The following is a 9,539-nucleotide window of genomic DNA, read 5'->3' as shown; positions in this document are numbered from 1 at the left end:
AAATATTAAAATACCATATTAATTTTCCATTTAATTAAACTATTAATTAAATATTTTAATTAGGCTTAATTAATAGAAAATACATCAAAGACTCATAAGGTAAAAAATATGAAAACCCATCATAGCCAAAATACATACAAAATCAAACCAAGGGTTTAAATCACGAATTATGTCATCTGACGCATTCGGAAGGTACTCAACTCAGATACTTGTCCTAATTTTCCAATTAGGACAAATGGCTTAAAGGGTTGGGATTTGGACTTGAGAATTTATCTCCCCTCTCTTATCATTGAGATAATGTGATAGGGTACGCTCATCCTGGCAATCCAGGGAAGTCGATACCCAGTACCTGCAACCTGCATAAAAACTATGCATGTACAAGCACAATATATACTAAACTAAACATGCAATGGAAAGAAGTGGTGCATCGTGTAGATCCCGACTAGCAGGTGACTACAACTCCCTTCCTTAACCACATCAGACACGCCATACAAAAGTAAACATGCAAAGCAAACACGCACACCGTACACATGCAAGTATGGGGTAAGTATCCATAATAAAACACATATGATAATAAATCATCTTACTAATCATCATTAATAACTGCAAACACTGAAAATAATCATCATGCATACATGAAATGCAAAGTCTAAGTAATCTCATCACATATCAATTGAATTCATAACACAATATCTGATAGTCTCAAAACAATGCTGCTAACCATCAACATAAAACTAGCCCTAAAAGAGATCGACAATGTTAGCAAAAATGCGAACTAGGGGCAGGCACTACAATTATTATTAGGTTTTTATAAACTATGTATTAAAATTAAATAGTTATATTTTATTTCTTAGTTATTACATCAAATTTATATGTATTACATCTATTTATTATTTATAAATGTACATTCGCAAACAAAACATCATAATAAGTGTGTGTGTGTGTGTGTGTGTGTGTGTGTGTGTGTGTGTGTGTGTGTGTGTGTGTGTGTGTGTGTGTGTGTGTGTGTGTGTGTGTGTGTGTGTGTGTGTGTGTGTGTGTCATTTTTATATACATAGTTCTAGTAGAAGCAAATAATATTACACTTGATGATCATATAGGAGTTGATTATACAAACATAAGAGTCAAAAATTATCTACAAACACAACACATATCGCATAAAAGGGATTAAGCAAAGATAATATGTTCAATATGAGAATTTGCATTGATTGCACCATACAGTTGAAATACAATTGGAATTGAATGGATTGATTATAATGTATGTGTGTATTGCTTTCATAAAATGCAATAACCCTGAAATTATCCTAAAACCTAATTCAAGCTAAAAAATCAAACTAGAGCGAGATATGCAAACTATAGTCAAACTTGACTGAAACCTAAAACCTACCATGGAGGGACTTGCTCTCTTTTTTTAACTCTCCTTGATAAGATTTAGGTTTTTAATGGTTGGATAGTCATGGCATTAAGTTGAGCATGCATGTGCTCATGTATGCATGAGTATATTCTTGAGTGTGTGCACAATTAGATAATGCAACATATGTATGTATGAACAACATACATGCATGCTCTAACATATCTAAACTTTGAACTTTTGAATGTGGATTTCTTAAATTGGATCCTTGTTCCCTTCTTTTACTATTTTTTATCAACCAAATTAAGCATAATTATATGAAATTGTATGTCAAGATGTTGGATGCAAGGTCAAACCTAACTAATTTGGAACATCAAGATATATAGGAATAAAAAAATATGACTCTAGCAACGTCAACATTATAGGGGCATATGAATGAGACAATTTAACTCAAATTTTACTCTTTGTTGTTAAATAAAACCACCTAGGAGCTTGAATATATGGAAATGAATCATTATTTATCAAGTCTCACTATCATTTTCTCAAACATATATATTCAAATTCGAGATGAGTCATTCTCAATTGACATATTTCAAATAGGCACTTTTCATTGGTGAAGTTCAAATATGCACACTAGGTTTAATTTATAGGCATGAAGCTTACTTTCATAAGTGTAGACCGTACTCCTATATAGATGCAAAGATCATATCCATAAACATAGCCTCAAACTCGATATTTCATAGAGAATTTTATTGTTCCACTATAATCATCTAGTAGGTCTAAACATCTCTATGTAGAAACATTTATGGAAATCATTTTTCCATTAAATTGAAAACTTTGTATATTTATTATCTAATTCATTAAAATTTCAATGTCAAATCACAATATATTTATGTAAATGTTATGCATGAGATGATACACTCCATAGAGAAGTACAAATCTCCACATATGGTCTTTATGTTTGATATCTCTAAAGCTTATGATAAAGTGAGTTGGTGTTTTATGTATAAAGTTTTCTTGAAACTTGGTTTTAGTGATAGGATTAATGGTATAATTAGGGAATGTATAGGAATTTTTCACTTCTCGATTTTGGTTAATGGAGTCCTTTGGAGGCATATAATTTAGGGAATAAAGCCTACCTCTAGGCTCCTCCTGATCAATAGCAATTTGTTGATGTGTTTTCCTTCTTTAGAAAATCCTCCATGGTTGAGGCTAAAGAATTAAAAATATATATTTAAAGGACTATACTAGAGCTTCTAGACAATCCATTAATTACAGTAAAACTAGCATTTTTTTTATAATAAAGTTGATCTACAATTCAAAATCCTCAATATTTTTGGTTTCCAATTTGCTATCCTCCCAAGTATTTACTTGGGCCTCCCTCTCACAGTCAAAGAATTTTCCCTGACCTTTTGTAATATGATCCTTGAGAGGAACAAAGAAAGCTTCTTGGGTGGAAGGGGCTTTTAAGTGGTGCAAGGAAACTTCAACTTCTTTGTAGTTCACTCCAAGCCATCCCAATGTACTTCCTCTCCCTCTTCAAACTTCTAGCATTGTGGCTAATAAACTAGAGAAAATTCAAAGGATCTCCCTTTGGACTTCTGCTGAGGGAAAAAAAATAGTGTTGATTAATCGAATTACAACTTGTTTACATAAATCAGTGGGTGGATTTAGAATTTGTAAGGTAATGAAATTGAATAAATTCCTAATTACCAAATAAGGGTGGGACCTTATTGTTGGTCTTGCTAACTAGTACAATATTATGGAAGTGAATACCCAACAAGGAACAATCTTCAGCCCCAAATGTTAGTGGGCTACCTCAAAGTTCCAAAATCTACAATATCATCCTCAAGTATAGGACCCTATTATGAGATGGACTAAAATGGAAGATTGGTAATAGAAAAAGAATCAAACTTTGGGTGGATAACTACATCATGGATAAACCCCTCATCTATGGTCATTTTTTCCTATTAAAGATAAGACTCAAAGATCGACTTGGTGAATAAATTGCAGATTATATTGATCCCAAAGGAAAGTAGAAGGGCCTTACTCAATGTTTTAGATATAAAACTAATTTAGCAAGTAATGTTGTTGAATTATATGCAAATTTAGAATCCTCATATTCACAAGAGAAGATAACTTTTTTTGGTCAAAGACTTAGTTGGGGATATTCAAGTCAACATATGACATGATGATAAAATTCCAAGGTGATCCTAATTATTGGGAAATGTTTTAGACCACATAGATGTGTTGATCTCATATTGGCTTTGACAAGTGAGTGCCAACACACTTAATTTATTTACTTAGTTCATGTTGAACTAGTAGTTTAGTTCATGTTGAACTAGTAGTACATGCTAAGCACAACATGTAAATATTAGACCATGTCAAGTCACAATGACTACCTTTTTACTACTAGTCATTTAGACAACAAAATATGGTCAAGTTCACGTGATCTGACATGATTAGCTATCATTGAGGGTATGCACAAATATTGAAAATAAAAAATAAATCTTTGTATGAATCAAAAGTCATAAATGTCCAAAAACTTGAAGTGGATTAAAAAGAGAAATAATTATATTTTTGAAAGCTAGAAGGAAAGCTTGTAAAATTGGCAACTATGAATGAGAAAAAATGATAAAATGGAATGATTATCAAAGGTTTTCAGAATGCAAAATTGGAAAATGAAATAATAGAGCATTATTTTAGGTGATGACAAAGAACAAATTAAAAAATTTTGGAGAGGACTCTGATAAATAGGCAATGTGTGTAAGAAAAGGGGACTGAAAGTTATATATCAAAGCCAGGGCATACGCTTATCTGCCCTTAAAATTTTAACACTTGATAATGACTATTTCTTGATAGTTCTAAATTCTAGTACATCTAACTTGCTTGCCAGGAAATAATAGTTGACTAGGCTATTTTGGCTTAACGGCAAAGACTTCATAATATGAGTAAAGGGCATCAACCTAAAAATTGCAATCCTTCAATGGCGGAAAATTTCCACTCCATGTCTCTGTCGAAGATGGCTGAACAATGGTCCAGACTTCGTAGAAGAGCTTCTCGAGCGCCATGTTGAAAAACCCAAAAAAAGAAAGATGAAGATGAAGAATTGACCCACCAGCGCCTCACAAGCACCAAGCGAGAAGCCTTGGCTCTTTACAGAGAAATACTTCGAGCAATGCACTTTTCATGTGGCCGAACTAAAAGGGCATTCTATGGAGGGATATCTTAAGGGAATATGCGAGGCAGGAGTTTGAGCAGGTGTGATACGAGAAGGATCCCGAGGTTATTATGAGACTGCTCGTTGGAGGTCGGGATGTGGTTACCACGACTATTGATAAAGCCATTGAGAAATATAGAGGGATTGCAGAGAAGCAGAAAGAACTAAGGAGGAAACAAATGGGAACAAATTGTAGAAATCTGACAAGAAAAGAAGTGTTTAAAGGAAGATGAGGACGAAAAAGGGGGATTCGCAAGAATGTTTGCATTTAAGTGCACTTTGAAGCTACCTGAGATTTAGCATTTCATTCTGTGATCATAAGAATTTTACCTTCTAAAGTATTTGAGAAGCTCCAAATTTGAAGTCGTCACTCTCCTGATTTTAAAAAAACAATCAGAGGAGCTACCCAATTCCTAGTGTATACGAAGAGATTCCTGCAACATCAGTGAAAGATTAAAGCACCAACTTGGAAAGAATTGCAGACGGGACTTGAAACTCAAGATGTCAATGCTAAACGTGGAAGGAAACATGATGTCCCAAATTTAATATATCATATGCCACCGACTAGAAGCATTAATGGATGGTTTATCAATTCGAGCAAACAACAATTGGGTAAACATTTTATTAACCATTTCCCCTCTGAATTTCTAAAGGTACAGCTCCCTTTTGATAGATCATCAATGAATTTAATTTAACAAAATAATAAACATGCAAACACAAGTTTACCGAAAAGTGCTTAAGGATCTCTCACGTACTCTTGGGTACGGAGGTGCAATACATAGATTCTTAGAAATGGAATAAAATTGAAAAGCACATAGTCTTCTCAAAACTGAACAGTATTTAAAGAATAACTCATTTTTTTGCCAATATGAAACTGAATAAGACTAAAAGATCAAATTTGGCAATTTAAGATAATAATCAACATTATCAACAATCAACATAGTAGTTCTCAAAGTAACTGTGAGCAACTAAATTCAAACTCCAAGTTTTGAACCATAACAAATACTGATAGATATATTGATGTAAAATTCTTAAGCACAAAGAGCTTGAAAGAAATAACATTCATGTATATCCTTACTTTCCATTGATTGCTATTCAAAAAGCCTTCCAAAATAAACACTATTGTTAAGATTGTTTTACTACCTAACTTAAAGCTAACCCTTTCTAAATTCTATGCCTCCGCATATATAGTTTTTCAAAACTCGAAAGGCCTTCATCAAAACATAGTCATTTCGATTACAAGTGGTTGTCGAACGTAACCATTTTTAAAATAGAAAACAAAAAGACAATTTCTCATAACTAAATTTCTTCGTCAATCTTCTCATCGTCTGTCATGATTTGCTTCACCAATTTCCAACTCTGAGGGGTGCTTGTAAATTCTTGGACTACGTGAGAATGTGGGTTCTTTAAGTTGAGCAACTTTGACCTGCATGTGTCCTTCTGCCACCTTATTTCTTTGATCCTTATGCTTTACCTAGGCATGAGCTCCCTATTTAGATACAACATTGACTCTATGTTAGCGACTATAGTAAAATTTCGAGAAGTAAGGCTCTCACTGTCTCTGATCTTAAATATGATGTCATGAAAGCTCTTTGTTAAGGTCTCTGAATCTATGCTCCCATCGTCAAACTGTAAGATGCTAATAGGATTTATTATTTGTTTGTCTTTTAGTATCTTTGTATGCATCTCAGTGACATTGTGCTCAATTGCACGCATCTCCTCTATGGTAGCCTTATAAAGGAAATCTTTCCAACTCATATTACTCTTCAAAATGAAGAGCATGCAAGGATCTATGACCTTCATAGGATTTTCACTTGGGAATTTTATTACACTATACTTCTCGACTTCATGTACCTAGAAAATGATTTTTTGGCATCAACTTTGGTCTGTTTCCCATGCTAGAACAAGAGTCTGAACTTCCCCCAGTAACAGTTCTCCTTCTACATATGTGGTAGTGAAGTCCAAAATAAATTTTCCCCCTTTCTTCACAACGAATCCTACCCATTCATTCATTGCCTCTGAAAGCAATCTCCCCTTTGCATTTGTTTAACTAATTGCTGACTGTCAGAGGAGCTAGGGGCGAAAAACTGTGAAACCTGTATCAAAGGAAGGGCACCAACATTCATTAAAGAATCAATATATTATACCATGGTTATATTCAACCTTTTTAGTTCCCTCTTTTCCTTGTTTTCCATCTCTGACTGAGTTAACATATGGTCAGACGAGAACTTGAAAATATGGTTGTTGGTGTCCCTAGTAAGAACCCCCAAATCCACGGTGGTAACTTTAAACTCTTCAGCTTCCTCTTCACATTAACCTTCTTTATGTATGTATGTGGCTACTTCTGTTGTCACCTTTCCTATGATAGGGTCCTTAGTCAGACGTGCATCATTCTTTATCTTTTTGTTCTTTGGAGCACAAGCAATATATTTAGTGACTATGTCCTTAACATGCATAAACACAGGCTAAAGGTTATGTTTCTTACTCATGAAATTAGACAACTAGGGCAAAATAGTATTAGCAACTATTGCTCCTTGATTAGTTCTGTGAGGATTTATAAAGTTGGATTGAAGTACATTCAAAGTGCCTATCACCTTAGCATCCATCTCTTGATTACCCAATAGAGTAAGCTCTTCCCCTTTATTTTTTCCTTGGTCCATGGTGTTAATCCTTTAAACCATCTCTTGAGTAGGCATTGCAGACTTGGTTTTAGACCTAGTTTTGGGAATCGTCAGTTGATTTGGGGATATTGCTTCTTTCTCCTTCTTAGCTATTGAAATACAACCTGCAACATTGGATGAAAGTGGAATGTCAAAGGTTTAGAGAAAGAAACTTCCTTTGTATGTTTTGCAATTTGTTCTTCACTGATTGATTTCATACTTCTCCTTCTTAACCAGTTATTTGTACAAGCCAATATAGACCTAGTCCTGAGGTTTATATCATCCTCCTCATCCCAGTTCCAATCAATCTCAAGTTGAACTTGTTCATTCACTTCTTCCCAACCCGGTTCAACAACTTCTGAACCATCTTCAATCATTCCTTCCAGTTTGAAATTCAGCTTTAATGAGGTGATTTGGGAGATTTTTAGCCTTGAGTGATCCCTTTTGATTACCTTACATTCACTTCTATAATCCTCCCACAAATCTTAAAGTAAAGGTACTGATTGAAGTTGGTCATTAATGTCGAGCACCAATGACACAAACTTTTTATTATCAAAGTCTCTCCTTCCTTGATAGAACCCAAGATTAAAGTTCAACAGGTGACTTTCAATTACAGAAGCATTAATCATTGTATTATAGGCTAGAGAGCCGAGCATAATAGGAAAAATAGACTCCCACCTCTCTTCAGGAAGATTATCTTTCATTACATAAAACATCTATTTGTATATCTGATGCAGGCAAAGGATGAATAACTAGGGCCAAAGGTACACCCAGCTATCCAAGCCACCCTTAACGCAATGGAGGAAAACACGAGGAACAACACCAAGGAAAGAGAGAACAAGGATATATTTATTGATTCATCAAATATTCAGCATACATGCCCAGCTATAAGGCCTTTTGGGTTACGGCCAATTACAAATGTACAACTTCCAGATCTCCAAATTAGCTTTTTAAATCCACATATCTCTTTTTCTTTTGAACTCTCCCCAAAAATCTGCCCTAACCCTAAACCTAAACACCCTACTTATACTTGCTAAAATGGCTTACGAATAATTCTAGAACATAGAGAAACCACAAGTCGGCCCTCATCAAATATAATTAACTATACCAAAATTAAATGTGAGCAAAGTCGGCCCAATTGGGAACTAGGCAGAATGAACTAATGTACAGGATTACAAAGAAACCTAGGATGCTCCTGCATCAATATCTTAGCTATGACAAAACAATTTAGAGCATATCAGGGAAACTTAACAGGGTCTTCTTCAAATCCTCATACTCTCAAATAGGTGAACCTTGGGAATTGGACGTAAAAGCTCCCATAAGTTTTAATCAATCTTTGAGCTTCTAGAGATATCTTATGCATAAGATCTTTCATGAGACTAAGGTGTACATTCCCCATAAAAATATCATGCACTTTTCTAAACTCTTCTAACACTCTATCTTTCTTTAACAAGGGGCAATATTGAAGGTCGACCAATTGCTTTTGAGAGTCATCAATTAAAAGGTAAAAAACAACTCAAACCTATTTACAAGAAGGAAATGTTAGCAATCCTTCATGCAGTTAAAAATGGAGGCCTTATTTAATGGGTCGACACTTCAAGGTTAAGATAGATCATGATTGCCTAAAATATTTTTTGGAACAAAAACTATCATCAGAAGAGCAACAAAAATGGGTCACTGAGATGTTGGAATATGACTTTGAAATTGTATACAAGAAAGGGAAGAAAAATATTGTGGCCAATGCACTTTCCAAGAAGGATGAAAAAGATGAATCCTTATTATGTGCCCTTTCAATATTACAAGAAAATTGGGTGGTAGAAGCCAAAGAAGAGTGGAAAAATGATGTTACAACAAGTAATCTCATCCAACAAATAAAAAGTGACCCTAGTAGTTTAGATAAGTTTTGTTTAAAGGAAGATATTCTTTGGTATAAGGAGCACTTGTATCTCTGCAAGAATTCCACTCTTAAACACAAGATTCTCAAAGAACTACATGAGTCCCCAATTGGTAGTCATTTGGGATTTTTTAAGACATATCATAGGGTCAAGCAAGATTTTTTTAGGGAAGGGCTAAAAGGTGATGTTCAAAATTTTGTGGCTGAATGTTTGGTTTGTCAAAGAAATAAGGAGGAAACAATTAAGACACCAAGTCTCTTGCAACCTTTATCTATTCCTAGCCAACGTTGGGAAGAGGTATTCATGGAATTCATCACAGGGTTCCCCAAATCTAAAGGTCATTATGTCATCATGGTAGTAGTTGATCGCCTCATTAAGTAGGTACGTTTTATTGCATTATCACATCCTTTTAC

The sequence above is a fragment of the Cupressus sempervirens genome, chromosome 1 (assembly GCF_028749045.1).
Source record: "Cupressus sempervirens isolate cs-2001-9-10 chromosome 1, ASM2874904v1, whole genome shotgun sequence".
NCBI classification, from domain to species: Eukaryota; Viridiplantae; Streptophyta; class Pinopsida; order Cupressales; family Cupressaceae; genus Cupressus; species Cupressus sempervirens.
Note: the sequence above shows the minus strand (reverse complement) of the source record.